Source organism: Plectropomus leopardus, chromosome 6 (genome assembly GCF_008729295.1).
Source record: "Plectropomus leopardus isolate mb chromosome 6, YSFRI_Pleo_2.0, whole genome shotgun sequence".
Classification (NCBI taxonomy): domain Eukaryota; kingdom Metazoa; phylum Chordata; class Actinopteri; order Perciformes; family Serranidae; genus Plectropomus; species Plectropomus leopardus.
This window is the reverse complement of record NC_056468.1, coordinates 10,790,281-10,803,442: the sequence shown is the minus strand read 5'-3', so window position 1 is coordinate 10,803,442 and position 13,162 is coordinate 10,790,281. Positions and strand designations below refer to the sequence as shown.

General features: G+C 39.8%; 1 protein-coding gene across 1 annotated transcript in view; it reads left to right on the top strand.

Annotated features, from left to right (window-relative positions):
• The window catches only part of si:dkeyp-14d3.1 (transmembrane protein 132C), a 165,851-nt gene that overhangs the window by 72,680 nt on the left and 80,009 nt on the right, over positions 1 to 13,162 (top strand). The gene's annotated exons all lie outside the window — the stretch shown is intronic.

The following is a 13,162-nucleotide window of genomic DNA, read 5'->3' as shown; positions in this document are numbered from 1 at the left end:
TGAACAGTGACAACACTGATAACTATTTGGCGCTGTACATTTCGTACATACTCTACCCTTTACTTGGTACCTTTGTCTTCTTTTATTTTCTTCCTTTATTTTCTTTTGTTTTTCCCAACTTTCTTCTATGAATGTATGCAGTGTGACTTCCAGGTCGAAGCCCAGTATGGCAACTAGGAACATGTGCAGGGCGCCTAGTCCAGTTTATGTTCGGCTGAGACGTATACATCAAAGAGTAGTTTGAATCTCAACCACATTATCTGGGTGTGTTAGTCTGACTTTCACAAATTCAGCCTAATACAGTTTCAGTCGCACTAACATGTTTACATGTATTTTAAAGTCCAGTTTTAGTTGGACTAACACAATAATGTGACTCTTTCTAACATCATGTAAACTCATTGAGTGATAAGTGCTGTAACTTCATGCAAAACCTGGTGACTGAAATAGAAATTTGGTCCCCCAGCTTTAATCTTCCAGTGTGATTATGATGACAACACAAGTTTTTCATATTGATGATGTGAAATACCTTCGTTCCTTTCTAAAATTATGCTATGCAGAAATTTTCGGTGAACACAACATTGAAACTTGCCCCCTCCTTCCTGCATTGGTTGTACATACACTTCAAACTACTGTACTATACTTGACATTTGTTGAAATGGAAAAGCCACTACTTGAGCGAGGTAAATAGCCGGCAACTACCTGTCTGACAGAAAACAGGCCAACCCGTCATTCTCTCCTTCAGCGCTTGCCAGTGAATGTGAAAGCCAACTCCAGATTCACACCTGTTCTAGGAAAAAACAGCTTTGTCTGCTTGGTGTTTCATCTCGCTATATTTGAGGTTCTTTTGGGGGTTTTTTTGGCGCAGGGTCTACAGTTTTAAGGCCCTCTGTTTAATGTTTGGTGTTACTACCTTTTCAAGCTGTTCTCATGCACCGTTTGTATGTATACCTATGAAAACCAATGCACCACAATTCATATACAGCCAAGAATTAGCCACTAATTTGTGCATAACCCACATAATTGGGAAGGCTGGTATCACGTAAGTGATGCACTGAAGAGAGTAAAGAAGGAAGTAATATAAAGAGTGAAAGTCTGCACAAGCAGGTGGGTGTAGTTGGTAGATGGGTCCAACAGACACAGGACACAGTGCTTTTGTATTTTGTTTGTTTTGTGTGTGTGTGTTTTTTTTTTTTTTGGGGGGGGGGGGGTGATTTTCTCCCAATTTTTACTTACTTCTTGCAAATTTTTTGAGTCATTCCTTCTTAAGTTGCTCATTGCCCTTTTCCCACAATTTAAAAGAAGTCAAGCCAATTTGCCCAGGTTGTAAAGGGTTAAGGTACATCGTCACCATGTTTCATTTGCTTTACCTAACCTAAGTTACTTTACATTCCTAAACCTGATCTACGTAACTTTATTTTAAGTACCTAACTTTATGTTAAGAAGTGCATAATTTTATATTAGATATGTAACGTGACAACAACACTTACAGGACACTAAATTGTTAGATATAATACAAACCGCTATCTGTGCATTTTTGGAGGAAATCATATGAACCGTTGTATGACGATATGTTGATCTGGTTGCTACATTTTTATGAAGCCCTGATGTCACCTGCATGCTGTTATTGGCTGGGGGCTACACACCCAGAAATGTCTTTAACGCAGCAAAATAAGAAAAAAAAGAAGCTATAGGGCAGAGTCTCTGCAGAGAAATGCATCACCACACACTTCTAGTGGGTCATAAGTGATGCTTGAGAGGGATTCCTTCTGAGTCTTTACTTTGTTTTTGGGAAAAATCCTGCATAGTATAACTTTATGTTTTTCAATTCAGTGCTTTTTGCCTGTTCATGGTGTGAAATATTGAATTAAACATTTGCAAAATAAACACTGTGACATTTTGCAGTAACATATAATCTGCAAGAGGGGAAAAAAAGCTGAATTCATCACTGCGTCGACATGGAATAATTATATCTTTTGTTTGTCAAAATCATTGTGGCAGCGTACCAGTTTGCTGTTGCAGTTCAGGGACAACTTGCAGTTGGAAGTGATTAGTGTCTCTCAGCCAGTGTGCAGCACTGGGAGTGTAGAAGAGGCTGAACAATACTGCCTAACTTTAAAAGCAGTACACATGTTGTAAGTGTGCACACATACTCCTTTTTGTCACGTGAGGTAACTATGGTAACGTAGGAGCTCGGAAAACCTTGAGATGACTTAGTGACATGTTTGGATGAGACAAACTTAGGAACTGAAGGCACTTTTTTTAATGTCTTTTAGAGCCGCCACCTCACACTCAACACTGACACGGAGAAGGTGCTCCTATGATTTGAGACAATTCCAGGATGATATAGGATCCTCATCTTTACGTAATGCACCCTTTGACCAACACAGCAGATGAAAGCAGAGATGAGACATCGATGTGTGAGCAGCAGAGCCTTCAATATAGTTTCCCATTTACTAACCATTTCCTCTGGGCATGCAACTATTTATTCCCCCTATTTTCTCAAACTGGAAATGAAATGAAAAGAAGCAAAAACAGGCAAAAAAAAAAAGGAAGGAAAACAAGTGTGCGGGTTAATCTCTGTTGCTGAAGGCAACATTGTGACATTATCTCTTCATCACAGCTTAACAGCGACCAGCTCCTATGAGTTTCTGCATTTGTGTTAGGGTGTGTGTGTACATACATGTGCAAACCACACATGCATGAGTATATATGTGCATGTGTAGATTTGAGTTTGTGTGCATGCTGGCAGATTTTCATGTGCCTGGTTGTGTGAGTTTTGAGAGCGTTTGCTGTTGTGCTCAATATGAAAGGCATCGTGTTTACCTACACACACACACAGACACAGACACACACAAACACACTCGTTCATCTACAGATTAGCCCGCGGCTGCCTGCCCCCATGCAGAAAAAGAGTGGGAATACAACACTTTCCATCAGCCTTTGTTGAGCCCCACTACCTGCTCACTCTAAATCAGCTCCTCTCAAATACACTGTAATAATGTCCTCCAACAAGGGATGATACTGTGATTCACAGGCTCGACAAACTATTACACAAACCCTCAAACTAACTTACTGCAGTCAGTCATGTTGCATTTATAAAAAGAGATGTTCTTGCAGTTGCTGTATTAAATTAGAGTCTTGTTTGACTGAAAAAAAAATCTGATGAAACAGGAGACGGAAAGCTGTGCAAATATTTTTTAAGTCTTAAATTATCTCACATCCGAGTATTATTGACTGTTTCTGTTTCTCTCTGCTGCTTTTTTTCTCTTCTCTCTCCTGCATGGTTTTCCCGCCTCTCGCTGTGCTCTTGAATGTTGTGAAAATCCAATTAGGTGGACACATTCTGCGAGAACACCACAAATCTGCGCTCCATGATAGCAATCATATGAATTCTTCAAATGGGATTTTCGATGCTCCCCTCTCGTTGCTCACACCGTGTCTACACAAAAGACGGAGTAATTGGCAAACAGATCTCCATACAAAATGTGTTTCCCCTCTCTTTTATGGCCACTCAGCATAACAATGGGTACTTCTGTAATCTCTGCTGTGTGATTCAGAAATGAAAAGCCAGTGAAATATGTCTCTTGATATGTGGTGAAAATGACTACTACTGTAGGCAGAGTATGTTACCAGTACCTACTTGCTCTCCCATTGACATGTGAGCAAAAGGCACATATTTGTCTAATACTTAATACTTATTTTACAGAGTCACTTCTCATAAGCAGTGACACGTCCTAAAACAATCCTGTTATACGCAAAAGCCAAAATATGCCTGTCTCTTTGCTGTAATAAATGCTAATATTTACACGGATACAGGTGGGGAATTGTAATTGCTTTCTTATCATTCTAGCTGACATTATGTTGCATGCAAAGAAGGCGCAAATGAATAATTCATATTAAGAGAAAAGGCTGATGTGAGGCTGATAGAGTGAGGATATTATGTTTACCTGACCATGCTGATATCTAGCAGACATTGAAAGTCTGTCCCCACCTTGTGCTTATATTACAGTTTTCACAAAAGGACTCAAAAGTGATGTGTCAGTGCATTATATTTCAATCACTCTGTTGTCCCATTTACATTTTATGATGATTCTGAACTGTTCACAACCTCTGAGCCCTGTTTGTCTAAAAATGCTGCTCATTTTGGTCTCGTAATCTATAGTATCTGTTTTCCTTCTCTGTTGAATGGTCAAGATGAGCAGCACAACATTGATTTAAGTAACTGCAGAGTGCACAGTCATGCTCTGTGCCTGCAAAAACACTGAGTCAGGCACTCAGCTTCTTTCCTACCTGCCTTTCTTATTTTATTTCTCACTGTTTTTCTTCCCAAACTCCTATCTACATGGGGTTTTACTTGCCTTTTTTTGTCCTTTTCTTTTTGAAAAAGAAATAAACAAGACCAAGGTTGTGTTCAAAATTGCATGCTCACATATTGCATACAAATTCAGTACTTTATGTATGTGAGCTCTTGCTTTTTCCCGCTTAAAGCTACACTAGGTAACTCTTATACAAAAAAAACCCCAAAAACTTCTTGCCATATTTGCTATGCCCTAGCGGACATGGACGTATGACAATACTTACTAATACTCATGCAGACCAAAGCAGAATCTTGTGGCTACGCAGAGGAGTGCACACCTGCTGTATTGGCTCTGTAAGCCTGTATTAGAACACAACAATGCTTTGAACTAAATGTTTAATATGCTCACAATGACAAGACACTCACCGGGTACAAAGGTCCATCCATCCATCTACTTTCATCCACTATTCCAGGTCCAGGTCGTGATAGCAGGCTGAGCGAAGGAGTCCAGATTTCACTCTCCCGAGCAACGCTTTGCAGCTCTTCCTTTGGGGAGCCTGAGGTGTTCCCAGTCCAGATTAGATATTTAGTCCTTCTAGCATATTCTGGGTCTACCCTGGGGCCTCCTACCACGTGGACATGCCTGGAAAACTTCTAATGGGAGGTGCTTATGAGGCATCCTAATCAGATGCCCAAACCACCTCAACTGGCCCCTTCTGAGGCAAAGGAGCAGCAACTCTAGTCAAAGCTCCCTCCGGATGTCTGAGCTCCTCACCCTATCTCTAAGGATGAGGTTAGCCACCCTATAGAGGAAAGTCATTTCGGCCTCTTGTATTGGCAATCTTATCCTTTTGGTCACCACCCAAAACTCATGACCATAGGTAAGAGTTGGGACATAGGTGGACCATTTAATCGAAAGCTTCGCCTTCTGGCACCACCCCCTTATCTCAATGATGGTTTGATGCCGCGTTCACATCACTGCTGAGGCTGTGCTAACCCGCCTATCCATCTCACACTTAAAAAGTAAAGAATGGTATAAGATGATTCCATGATTGCAACTTTTGGTATGCCACATACCATTCTCCGGCATCCATTGTGCAATGCCCCAATCCTTTTCATATTAACTCTGATTTCTTGCCAATATTCAGACCCTCAGAGTTAGATAGACTTGACATAACCCTAACCCTAAGCCTGTGGATAATTGCAACCTTTAATTTCCCTAAACTTGCCTCAACATCTTCTGTGTACCCCTGTCCATGCTAATAAGGCTGCCTTTATTAGGGAAGTCTCCTCAAACTCAAGGAAAAGAAAAGGGGTCATCATTACCAAAGTCATCTTGACACTTTGGCTGACCATGAGTGCCTGTAGAAACTTCTGTGCCAATCCACACCAGGATCCATTGTCTTGGCATAATGGAAATATTAACTAAATTCTATGGCAATCCTTCCATTAGTTATTGACATACTGCTGTCTGGACCAAAGTAGCGGACAGACCGATATTTCTGTATCTAGAGCCATGCAGCTTGCATGGCTACCTAGCATTAATAAACAAGAAGCTTCACACTCTTGCTTAGTGCTGTCTAATAGCTAAGAGGAAGGGTTTGCAGGGTAAAACCATCAATAATACCACACTGCATGGAGACATGACACCCTGCATATGCTCCCAGACATACTCAAACACAGTATCACTAAAAAACATTAAAAGTCTTTCTTTTTTAGATTTTTCTTTATGACTTTGCAAAAGTTTCCATGTCTTATTGAACAATGCAGAAACAAAATAAGCCTATTTTGATGTGTCGTTCGGAATTGGAGTGTAGGCGTTTGGCTCGATTTAGTTTTCATTTGCCGCTGTGCATGTATGTGTGTGTGTGTGTGTGTTCGTTACAGTGTCTGCTCTTGCGGCAGTTATGGTCTGTGAAGCAGCAGACTCGTAGATGAGCGCGGTGCTTTACACTGTTCCATTAGCCGTCAACCACAAACCATCACAAAGTACCGTCCTCCCGCTGTCTCTCTGCCATTCCCCCCTCACTGCAGCTTCTCTCTTTTCCCCTGTTCCCCACTGAGCTGTTGCATTCTCTGTGCACTGTTTATGTATGCAGGATGGCACAATGAAATGGGAATCGCCTCCTTGGGGGAGCTGCTGATTGTGGATGCATATGGTCCTAAGAGGAGTCAGTAGAGAGAAATGGTCAGAGTAAGTTGCCAAACCCCCTAATGCAAGTGAGCCAGGAGCAGTCCAACTCAGCCAGATGGAAACAGGCCACCAAGGTAACTGGAGTGCAGCCAGGGTCATGGGACACAGACCACTAGTTGGGAACTCCTATTGTCATCCAAACTCGACCTTAATTGGATTTCCCCGAAAATGTTTACCCCTTTCAGTGCCTCGCTGAGAAGTAGCTCTCCTGTTTATCTCATCGCTATTTATTAGGGGATCCCCTGAGGAGTCCAAACATACAATCAGGTGTAAGGATAGATGGGCAGTAGAGAGAGAAGAGAGACAGAGTTGAGAGGGAGAAAGAATAAAAGGGTATAATATACAGTCTTTGCAGCATGATTTTCTTTGCTTTTTATCCAAGAAAGGGTCGTGATGACATATAGGAATCCGGAGTGGACCGCTCTGTGCTCTCTGATTGCCTCTGTACCTGCATTCACTTCCCTTTGTTCAGCTCAGCTTGGCTCAGGCTTATGACGGCTCCGATGAATACTCGTCAGGTTCTCTTATGATTTCTGACAGTTTTGAGCAGTTGCGTCTAGTCTGACTTTAAACTGTCAGCTAAACGCTGTTACCTTTTTACACTGTTCCCCTTCCTCCCTCTGTGGGCCGTTGTCTCTTTACTTTCCCTCTACTTGTGTAGTACTTGGTATTCAGAACATTCATTCTCGATTGTAGCTCTGCAGGTTCACAGGAGACCTATTCAGAGACTAAGGAGAGCCCAGGTGTATTGATATAAAGTGTTCCCACCTCATTCTTTTTAGGGGAGTGTCAGCTTGTCAAACTTTGAGCAGAGTTTTATCCAATGGCTGTCTGGCTTGCCCTTGAGTTATTTGAGTAAGAGTGATAGTTTAGTTGTCTTAAACGTCTACACAAGACAGCAAAGTTAAGGAAAACATAAAGATACAGCTACCTGAAATATCACACATTTTGTGAAGTGTAGAAGACTTTTCTTTTTTTCCATACAGGTGGCATAGGATGGCAATGTCATTTGTGAAAAGATCTGTCATTCGTTCCACCACTTTGGTCCAGATTGAAATATCTCAATGACTACTGGAGAGAAGCCCATTAAATTTTGTACTAGCATTTATGTTTTCATTTTACCTGCATAACCATATTATCCATATTATCATTAGTGGAGGAATTTAAGTAAGTACATTTACTTAAGTACTGTACTGAAGTACGAAATCAAGGTACTTGTTCTTTACCTTGAGTATTTCCATTTTATACGACTTTACCACAGAATACCGCCAAGTACATTTTTCTGATACATACTTTTAGTTAAATAAAGTTTTCAGTGGAGGACTTTTACTTATAGTGCAATGTTTTTACAGTGTCATAATAGTAATTTTACTTAAGTAAACAACTAGGTAACATTAAGCTCCAAGTAGCTAAATGCCACAATGAAAGAATACTCTGTTACAAGTGAAAGCACTGTATTTGAAATCTTAAGTAAAGTTACATAAGTCGAAGCAAATGTACTTAAAGTATTAAAAGTAAAAATATTAATTTTGCAAAAATGAATGTTACACTTTTTATCACAAACTAAGCAGCATCTTAATGTATTTAAGGCAAAGCCAATTTAACAGCTTTATACTTTTGGGTAGATTCATTTACAAAAATATATATTTTAAAATCTGGTAAAATCTTGATCTCAAAAGGAAAAAGTAATAGCTGTCATATAAATGTAGCAGAGTAAAAATAGAAAGTAGAGTAGTAATGCAAAGTAGCATACAATTTAAATATTCAAATAAAGTACCTCAAAGTAAAGTACCTGTAGATAAGAAAATCAATTAAGTAAATATATTCAGTTACACTCCACAAATGAGTTTTGATAAATATGAAGATTGCTTTATTTTTAGGAGCTGGCCTATTTGAAGGCATATATTCCCTAGCCGAGGTTCCAACGTGAATCTAATAGTCACTAGTTTTGGACGACTGCTGTTTAACCTGCAGGAGGCTCCTACGCTGGCTGGTTACAAGGCCAAATTGATCATTAAGTCAATAAAAGGCACTTCAACCATACTCTAACACCCACTCAGTAAGCTCGGATATGGTCTGTGGAGTAATGACTGGCTCCCCTCTGAGACTCTACTGCGTTTAAAACATTCTGAAGCCTCACTGGAAAGCACTGATAGACATCCTGGTCACTGAAGTGTAAAGAAACCAGATACAAGACCCTGCTGCTCCCGTTGGGACCCGAGGAGGACTGTGCATGAGCTCTTTGTGTTACAGTTGTATGCTCACTGCCAGTAAGATCCTCCTCAGCATTTTCTTTCTTGAACAGTGGATCTTCCATTTAGTGGGGAATGAAAAAAATTCCACTCTTGGACTGACACTGTAAGCTTTTATTTTGTGATGCTCTGTGTATTTCAGGATTTTCAGTAGGTTAAGATGAAGTGTTGTAATTTACTTTTTGGTGTAGCCACTTCTCCTCCACCTGTCCCAGCTAAAGTAGACAAGTTGAGGTGATTTAACAAAGAGGTGCTTGTTGCTTTCAGTCAAAGGAGGATGAAAGGGAATACAAATATAGGCCTCTTGGAAAGTACACCGTGAACACAGAGGTTCTTTGAGGTTTCAAATATATAATATCTTGAGGTGCAGTTTTATATAATTCACTAATTTAAATGTTGTTGCAGCTTGCTTTAAGTTATACATAATCAAGGGCGTGGCCACTTTTTATCTGCCCTTTCATCATCAAGTACGGTCGCTTCATTTCCATAAAACAATTGGTGACGTCATAGTGACTACGTTCAATTTAATGTTATAATAGCTGGTGGGACAGCTGGGTTTGGCTCCAGCCCCCCCGCGACCCTTGCGAGGACAAGGGGTTACGGAAAATGAATGAATGAATAGCTGGTGGGAATAACAATAATAATAATAATTGTAATAACTTTATTTATATAGCACTTTTAAAAACAGTTGTTTACAAAGTGCTTTGACAGACAAAGCAAAGGCAGGAACTCAGAAAATGAAATAAACATCAACAAACAGAGAAAGGTCTAGATTAGTCAAACAAAAAGGCCAGAACAAAATGCATATACAAAAGAGCAACAAGAATCAAGCAAATAAAAAGAATAAGAGTAAATAAAACAGCAGATCACGAAAAAGGCAGGTAAAGTTCTGAACAAAAAAAATGTTTTAGAAAATATAAGAATAAATGCAATAAAAGACGATAAAAATAATATAAGAAGTAAACACCGGATCATGCATTTTCCACATTAAAACCACAGGAATCTTTTCATTAGACTCTCCCTATGTGTTAAAGGACCACACTTTTTAACCTCCATGCCCGTTTTGTGACTCAGGCCACTTGTTTGAATTTGTAGTCTCCAAGTGTGAAGTGAGATAACCCTTATGACATCACTAGGGTTATTTTTCAGACTTGATGGAGCTTGTCCAGAGCTACAGAGGACATTTTACAACTGATATACACAGGCTGAGTAGTGTTCAACATTATGAGTACAATATGTTTTTTTCCTTTAACATGTATGGTTTTAACATTATTGTAGTCTTCTTTTGGCTGTGGCTCAGGAAGTAGAGCGATTCGTCCACTACTGAGAGGGTTTGTGGTTCGATCTCCAGCTTCTTCAGTAAACAAGTTGAAGTAACCTTTTTCAATATACCGAACCCCATGAATAATTAAAAACTCAGTAGCAATCGGCACCTTGTATGGTAGCCTTAGTGCCTAAAGTGCCACTAGTGCTACTAGTGTATGAATGTATGTGTGAATGGCTAAACTTGACTCTGAGTGGTCCACAAAATGACTAGAAAAGTGTGACACAAGTGAAGGTCCATTTACCATTCTTTTCTATTTTTGTTGTCTGCTTCTTAAACCAAAAGCTTATTGACATTACTATTACCATTTCATAATGATAATAGTAATCATTTACTATTAATCATTTAATAGTCTTCTATGTCTCGCTCTGTGTTCTATTGCAAAATTCAGATTGCGCAATATCTTCTTGATAATTTCCCATGGGGAAAAAAATTACCAATGAGTGTGACAGGTGCCTTTTTTTCCCCAAACAATGTAGTCATAGCAAGTGGCAACCTCCAGATCTAAAAAGTGAAGCCAATACCTCAGTGCCACGAGCTTGCACTTTTTTAAAGGCCAGCAGAGGGCGACTCCACTCATCGCTCAAAGAAGTCAGAAAAAGTAAATGAGAAAAGGGCCCTCCTCCTGATTTGATTTATTACCTCCATAAACATTTTTCTAATTAGCTTACCGTCTCGGTCTCTATAGTTCAAGTCCTGTTTAATGTATGATGTTCATTTTGTAAATTATGGTCCAAATTAGAGTAAAATAGACAATAAAGCAGGGTAAGCTACCTTGGGACTGACAAGTTGCTACCGTGGCAATGTCCTTGGGTTCTCAGTCCACCCCTCTCGCCACCAGAGCTCCACCCTCTCATCCTAATATGGTCACCTCTGGCTTCAAAAAAAAAAGAAAAAAAAAGAAAAAGATGATGAAGGCTTCATAGTCATATTTCAGGCTTCAAAATGGCAGTAAACAAACAAATTGGGTGATGCAACGGTGGCTACATCCACTTCCTTCAACAGTCAATGGTTCATAGTGGAAGACAACTGATGCAGAATTTGGGATGCCTCATGACCTCATGACAATAACACAAACACGTCAGATTTCTTTAGCTCTCTCCTGCTCAGACAACCTCACGTTGTGTTCCACTATGTTTACCCATATGAGCACAGAGCGCTCCTCGGTATCCTCAATGCGTAAATAAAAACATGAAATGCTTTAATTTAAGTAAACCTGTAACCTTTTAACTATCATCCTCAAGTGAGGAGCGTTAAACTAAATTAATTTCACCTGTGGGTGCAACATCACACCCTGTACACATACGTTTGCCGCTCACCCACACATTCTCTTTCAGCTGACTGTGAAGGAACCAACTTTACTGCTGAAACATGATGAATGATTCAAGGTTTTCTTTCATTCATGAACCCAATGTTTGTTGATGCTGTTAGGTAGAATGTTAACCTTACAGTTCACCTCACGTCACAGAAGCTGTAAAAAGAAGGCAAAGTGGTTGATTGGTAGCCAACATGTAATGATGTTTCTCAGACAAATCAAGGCAATAATTTAGGAGTTTATGATTGCCTACGCTGACACGGATCTCATATCAAAAGACAACCAGAATTATAATTAATTATACCTCCACAAACAAGTTGCAGTTACTTTTTGCGACTGTGTCTGTCCACACTCATATGTAGCTACGACATTTTATAATTCTTTAAATAAAAATGTTGCCCTTCTTTTCCAGAGTTATGACGTTGAATAATGGCGAGACAACTGTTTAGGCAGAGCATTGTGATGTCAGAGTGAAGTTAACCTTTGACCCTCTGATTATAAAATGTCATCACTTCATCATTTTATCCTATTGGACATTTGGATGACATTTTTGTCATGATCAAAGTATGGATTCTTGAGTTGTGGCCGAAGGCATGTTTTGTGAGGTCATGGTGAAAATTGACCCACCAAATTTTAATGACTTCATTCTTGCGTTCAAGTGGATGTTTGTGACAAATTTGAGGAAATTCGCAGAAGGGCTTCTGGAAATATTGCGTTCACGAGAATGAGACGGACACAGGTAACAGTGACCTTGCCCTTTGACCACCAAATCTAACCTGGTCATTGTCAAGAATGTGGATAACCAGAAATTTTTGATTGTGTCCTCTGATCTCAGAGGACACAATCAGACTTATCATGTGGCCAAACCTAAAACTTGTTTGCTTTCATTCATAGACACATAACAGAGAGGGAAGCAGCTGGCAAAAAGCTTCAAATCATATTGGCGAGACTGCAACACAAATAGATGGTTACACACATAAATATACATATGGGGTATGCACACTTACACACAGTCACATTCACACTGACCCCTTGGTGTAGTGTTTATCTTCATTCCTATAGAGAAAGGAAGCACACCATCTGTCACATTACCCATTTTCACTTGGCATATAACCTTCTTCACAACATGACATTACATCAAAGAAAGAAGCATGACTGGAGAAGGCAGATACATTCATTGGCATACAGACAGGCAATCACATAGTGCATGTTAAAGTGGAGCAACAAATTCAAGATGAAAGCAAAGTCCTATCTTTGGTCTCATCTGCCAACCTGGTATGGATCGGCTGGGGAAAGTGATTGGGCCTTCTTTTATAATTTAGTCTTCTCTTCAATGTTGGAACTTTGCTGTCAACCTCAGACAAAATCACATGTTATGGAACATTAGTTTAAATCTATTTTATGTCAACACTTTCACCCTTGGATCACTCTGTGGCTACAGTGTCTATACTTTACAATATGAATTACCTCTAAGAGAGATTTTCATTTCCGTTTTTTTTTTTCTCTCATAGGCATTTTCCCCCTTTGTAGTCCACTGAGCCAAGGACATTGACGCTGTAATTTTGCTGCAGTCAAAGAAACCTTTTCATAATGTCCTTTTCAGAGAGTGAATCTATTACTGAGGGAGGTAAAGGAGGAGAGGAGTGGCATAATGGGATGGTCACATCCCACTTATACAGTGCCCTCATTTTATGGGAAACAGCACATTCACTGTGGATGGCAGATCCCAAAGTGTCAGCGAGTTGCTTTTGATTAGTTAATGTTGTAAAGCTCTCTTTGC